Source organism: Orycteropus afer, unplaced genomic scaffold, assembly GCF_000298275.1.
Source record: "Orycteropus afer afer isolate SDZICR_OR568_19922 unplaced genomic scaffold, OryAfe1.0 scaffold00178, whole genome shotgun sequence".
Lineage (NCBI taxonomy): Eukaryota > Metazoa > Chordata > Mammalia > Tubulidentata > Orycteropodidae > Orycteropus > Orycteropus afer.
Window position 1 is genome coordinate 2,198,876 of NW_006921765.1, and position 6,577 is coordinate 2,205,452.

A 6,577-nucleotide genomic window follows, 5' to 3' on the forward strand; every position below is an offset into this window, starting at 1 on the left:
TGCTGGGAAAGAGATGCAAGAGACACTCATTGCTGAGTGAGACACCAAGGGACCAGCACTGCTGGGAAAGAGACTGTGAGAGACTGTTGGCTGAGGGACAGTGGGCTGGAAGAGAGACTGAGCGTTTTTCCTGAACTTGAATTGTAGTCTGGTCTTTCCCTAATAAACCCTGTAATCTGTGAGTTCTGTGTGGCCACTGCAGTGAATTATTGAACCCAGGAGAGAGGTGACGGGTGCTTTGGGAGGAACGGTTGGTGAAAGAGCTGGAGGGAGGCAGCATGTCTGAACTCTCAGGAATAGGCCTTGGGTTATTGATGGTAATTCTGTCTTCCTCTTGTGGGATTAGAGGAGGTTAGAACATGGCCTCCTTGCCGTTTTTGCAGCTGGTGTCAGAAGTGGGATTCGTTGCAGTGGCTCCAGACTCATAGAAGCATGAAACTTTGTAAAAGAAAGAAGGAAGGGGCCTGGGAAGTAAAACTTTGGATTCTTAGATGGTTATTTTGTTTGGTATTGCCTCTTAAGGGAGATAATTGATCTAGAGGCTAGGGCTTTTGGTTACACCCAGCCAAAGGCCCAAGGCCATATACATAGAATGGGATGGTAATCAAGGTGAAAAGATGAACCTGGAATGTCCATAAAAGGATTATGTGTTTAACTGAATGTACTATGGCTATTGAATGTTCTCTTACCTGCTTGTACATTAGAAATGATTATGGGTATGTGGGTAACAGAGAGTGTGTAAGTCCGCCTTCAGCCAATACATGATTGGATATGTTAAAAAGGGGAAATAGAATTTGCCCAGCAGAAACACAGGCTTTTGTTTTAAGCTCTGTGTGTAGAGCCCATACTAGAAGCTTAGGTAGGAAACCTGAGTCCCACCCAGTACTACTGAGGGAACAGAAGATTTGCATTTGAATAAGGACCTGAGAAGGAAAAAATAACTGTTTGGCTCTTTGAATTTCAAGCAAGCTGACTGGTTTTGGGTCATCCACAAGGAAAAGTCATGGTCAGTGAGAGAAACCCCTTCCAGGACTGAAAGTTAAAGGAAGCCAGTGAGTAGTAGACTTGTATGTTACTTACTTGTGACCACCTGGATCCACCTGAATGGAAATGAGGGAAGTGCAGCAAAGAAGAAACGGGCTGAGTTTGGAACTCTTTGACCTAGGCCCAGCACAAGCCATCAAATTGCAGCAACTTAACACCAGCTCAGTGTCAAACATCTTCCTCTTCATTTGGTCGGGTTCTGGTCAGTTCAGCCCTAGCCATTCCAGCTTGGGTACCAGCTGCCAAGTTTGGGAGTCACACTCTTCCCTTCACTTCAGACCAGCCAGCACCTTCTCTCACATCTTCAGTCCTCAGGGACTATTTCAATGCCCGTAGGCTCACAATTCATTGCACTTCAGACCAGCCAGCCCTTCCTCTCATCCCCAGCCTCTGGGCCTAGGACTTTACTGTTTTCCTTTCTGGTTGTGAAGGCACCAATGCAGTCCTTGCCCATACAATCTTTAGTGAGCAGAGCCAATACTTAGATTATTATTGGGAAATATTCAAAATGGCTGTGCCCTCAGGACCACCAGCAGTCTGCAATCTGTCTCCTTATTCACAGTTTTCATTCAAGTTCTTCTACTTGCTGGTATTTAATCTGTTTCTTTATCCTTACTCTCAAAGGTCAAGGTTCCAGGATAGTCTTCTGTATTTCTTTCAACTGCTTTCTCATTGCTTTGCAACAGTGGATTTGTGTAGCTTGTCTGCTTATTCTGCTATCTTGGGAGACATCCTGACCTAAGTAATTTTGGAAATGAATGGTGTCTGTATACCTAAAACCAAAAACCCAACCAAACTCACTGCCTTCAAGTTGGTTCTGACTCATAGTGACCCTTCCCTGGGTTTCTGAAGCTGTATCACTATGGTAGTAGAAACTCTGCATAAGAACTGTACTGTAGTTGACAAAGTTGTTCCCTTAGGGATGCGTGCTAAAAATTATTTTACAAATTTGAATTTATATTTTAATTATAATTAAATAATAATTAAATAAATAGATGACAGGTTGTGGGAGCCAAGTTTCTCACCTTTAGAATGGAAGATTACAGATAATCAAGAGGAGGAGGCTAGATTTATGTGGCAATGGATTAGAGTTGGAAGCATCACTATGAACTCATATTTTTCTTAATATTGGTACACATGGATATACACAAAAATATTTATAGATTTATATTCTTATATATTTCTTTGTTTTTTTCAGTTAACAGGTGCAGTACCAACATGTACACCTAGCACTCATATCTTGGTTTATAATAACATTCTTCAATAAAATGGTCTAGGACTCCTTGGAGAAATGGCTGATTCTAGGAACAGGCAAAGCATAGATAAGATGAGAGCATCTTACTATCTCAGAAAATTATGAAGTTTTTTTTTTTTTTTAAATAATTCATAATAGTGGGGTATGTCAAAGAGGGACATGAGAGTTTGGACATCTCCCAATGGCCATAGCTACAATAATTTAAGCTTTAAAATCAATAAAGTACTATTGGATGATAAGCCAAAGTATAAAATGATTATGAATCTTTAGTGGTATAAATAAAATATTGAATAAATAAATATGTGTGGGAGAAGAGACAGATTTGTGAAGAAGAATTTCAAAAAATGTTTATGCAGGAGGGTTCCAGTAAGATGGAGGAATAGGCAGATAAACTACACAGACCCTCTTTAACAAAGAAGAGAGGAACAAATTAACAGAGATACAGAAGATAATCCTGGAGACCTGAACTTTGAAAGGAAAAATACAGAAGTGGACTAAACTCCAACAAGTATAAGAAACTGCACAAAACCCCCAAAAGAGGACACACACTGAACTGTAGAGTGTCAGTGATTCTGATGGCACAGACAGCTTGGATATTACCAAGTGGTGTTAGGAACAAAGAATTAATCTAAAAATCGGCCCTCCTAGCGAGAGGCTGCATGGAGGAGTGTGCTGGTGGCTGGTGAATAAAAGAGGAAGCAACGAAGAGGGAGATGGGCTGAGATATGGACTTCTGACTGTCCAGAGAATGCAGCCATTTTGAAGGTTTACAATCAGTATGACCATTTTGGGTATTTCAAGAGAGCATTCTCTCAGATTCCAAGGGACTTAAGAATAGGCTTCAATTGCCAGGGACTGCATACCAGACTCTGAGGACTGGAAAGGTATGATATTCCCCTTGTTACTTTTGTACCCCGCATCCTCTTGGTGAATGGAGGTGTGGCCATGCCTCATTCCCACACACCTTTTGGGCCAGCAGGACTTCTATTTCAGTCTTTGTGTTCTGATGGAGCCTCGGTGCCCTGCCCACCTTGCCTTTTTTTTTTTTTTTTTTAGTTGTTTTTCCTGTTTTAAATTTATTATTATTATTATTACTGTCTTTCTTATTATTATTCCTTCTTCTTCCCTTCCTAGATTCTGGTTTTTGGCCTTTTCTCTTATCTCTTTCCCTGTTTTCCATATTTTTCTTTCTTGTCATTCTCCCCATTCCTTGTATTCCTTTTTCCTTTTATTCTCCTACTTTACCTCTTTTCTCTTATTCCAACTTCTGAAGATACTGTGGCTTCCTCACTTTTTCTATTCATATTTCTTTTGACTTTTTAAAGTATTTCTTTAAATATTTTCTCTCATTTATTGCCTCTCCTCTATTTTTCTTTCCTCTTTTTTTTCTCTTTTTGGTGATTGTCCCTGTGTGTTTATGCAGTATGTGTTTTTTGTCCTCTTGCTTTTATTTTTTTGATGGTTTTCCGATTATTGCTTTTGTCTAACTGATTGGGAGATAGCAACTGTGCCTGTATGACCCAACCACACCTGCACCTCCTGCAGCTCCACTTACTGAATGAGGTCACCACTTCCTTCTGCACCAACTGCCTAATGACACATGACCACCAAGAAGAGCCTGACTCACCTTTAACTACTCTTCACAAACAGTTAACAGAGATGTATGCAGCCACTCTCATTCTCCATCACTCCCACCAGGAGACAGGTGGTGAGTGTGTAAGTGCTCCAACTAGTGAATAGAGGAGGATAGTACCCAGCTTACTCAGATATATCCAAAAACCACAAAGAAAATGAAAATATTGAAAAAATCATTCTGACATACAATCATCCATTACATATAAATACAACAAAGTCACAATGTCTTGAAGACAACAGATCATCACAATCCACATGAAGAAGCAAGATAAAGCAGTAGAAACAAGGGATCAGGATACAAACCTGGAACACATCCCTGAGGAAGAAGCAGCATTGGATGGAACTCCCTGATAAGGAGATCAAAAGAATTGTATTTAGGTACCTACAAAGGATTGAGAGATGGATCAAGGAAAACAATGACAAAATTAAGGAAAACACAGACAAAGCCCTAGAACAATTTCAGAAGATAAAATAAGAACAAAATGAAAAAAAAATGAATGAAATATTTCAAATGATACAAAATCTACAGAAAGAAATCTAGAAGATTAATATTAAATTTTCAGAAATAGAGAACACATTGAAAGGGCAAAGGGGTAGAATTGAATCAATGGAAGAAAGAATTAGTGAGATTGAACACAAATATCTGAGTATTTCTTCAGAAATGGATCAATTAGAAAAAAGATCAAAACAAAATGATGAAAGCCTAAAATTCATGTGGGATACCATCAAAAGAAATAACCTAAGTGTAATCATAATTCCAGAACAAGAGGTAAAAATAATACCATGGAGAAAATTGTCCAAGATTTGTTGGAAGACAATTTCCTGAACACGATGAAAGATGAGAATATACCCATTCAGGAAGTCTAATAAGCCCCAAGCAGGATAGAACACAAAAGAAAATCACCAAGACATGTCATCATGACACTCACCAAAACAAAGAAAGAATCCTGAAAGCAGCATGGGGGAAAAAAAAAAAAAAAAAGTTACCTACTAAGAGCAACTTAATAAGACTGAGCTCTGATTTCTTAGCAGAAACTATGCAGGTGAGAAGGCAATGGGATGTTATACATAAACCCTGAAAGAAAAAAAAAAAAAAAATTCCAACCAAGAATTATATATCCCAAAAAACTGTCCCTCAAATATGATGGTGAAATTAGGAGATTTCCAGATAAACTGAAATAAAGGGAATTTGTTAAAATCAGATCAACCTTACAAGAGATACTAAAGGGAATCCTTTGAACAGAGAACCAAAAATAGCAAACAACAACTGAACATTGATACACATGATGACATAACCCAGAAATTAAATCAGTTATGGAAGTATCCAAAGTAAAATAAGCTTACAAGTTGTAAACAGGGAACTAGAGCTATCAATTGACAAATGAAGACAACTACAAAACAAAAAGAGGGAAAAAATAATGTAGTTAGAGAACTTCTAAATGGTGAGGATGTTAAGAGACTTGAAAGATAGAATGAAGTGTTTTAAACTTGAGGAGAAAAGTATAAATTACAGGGTAACCTGAAAGAAAAATGATAAATCTTCACATCACAATAAAAAAGAGAACAAACAAAAATATTTAGTGAATACTAAAGCAACAGCAACAAAGGAAATGATAACATGATTCATAACCAAAATGAGCTTAGCACAAATAATTATATGGAACAAAGAAAAAAGGAACACCACACACACACACACACACACATAACAAAATGACAGCAACACATTCATAGTTGTTGATAATTACATTGAATATCAGTGGATTAAATCCACCACACAAGGGATGGAAAGTTGAAGAATGGATAAGAAAATATAACCCATCAATATTCTGTCTACAAGAAACACACCTTAGAGACAAAGACAAAAAAAGACTAAAAATCAAAGGCTTGAAAAAGATATATCAAGCAAATGGCAACCAAAAAAGAGCAGGAGTGGCCATATTAATTTCTGATCAAATTTATTTTAAGAGAAAAACCACCATCAGAGAAAAAGGAGAGCATTATGTGATGATTAAAAGATCAATTAAACAAGAAGATAAAACCAAAATAAGTATTTATGGACCAAATGCAAGGGCCCCAAAATGCATAAATCAGACTATAACAGAATTGAAAAGAGAAATGGATGACTCCACAGTCATAGTAGGAGAATTTAATACATTACTTTCAATAAAAGATAGAACTACTGGAAAGAAACTCAACAAAGATGTTGAAGAACTAAATAATACAATCCACCAACTTGACCTTACACACTACAGAACACTTCACCCAACAACAGCACGATATACATTTTTATCCAGTGCACATGGAACATTCTCCATAATAGACTGTACCTTAGGCCATAAAGAAAGACTTAATAAATTCAAAAGCATTGAAATACTGCACAGCATCTTCTCAGATCACAATGCTATCAAAGTAGATATCAACAATAGGAAGATCAACAGAAAGAGAAAACATATGGAAAATGAACAACACCCTCCTTAAGAATGACTCAGTAATAGAAGAAATAAATGAAATTAAAACATCCCTTGAATCGGGGAGTTCTGGCAAGATGGCGGACTAGGCAGAAGGTCTGCACAGACCCTCTTCAACAAAGAAAAGGGAAACCAATTAACAGACACAGAAGATAATCTTGGACCCCTGAGCCTT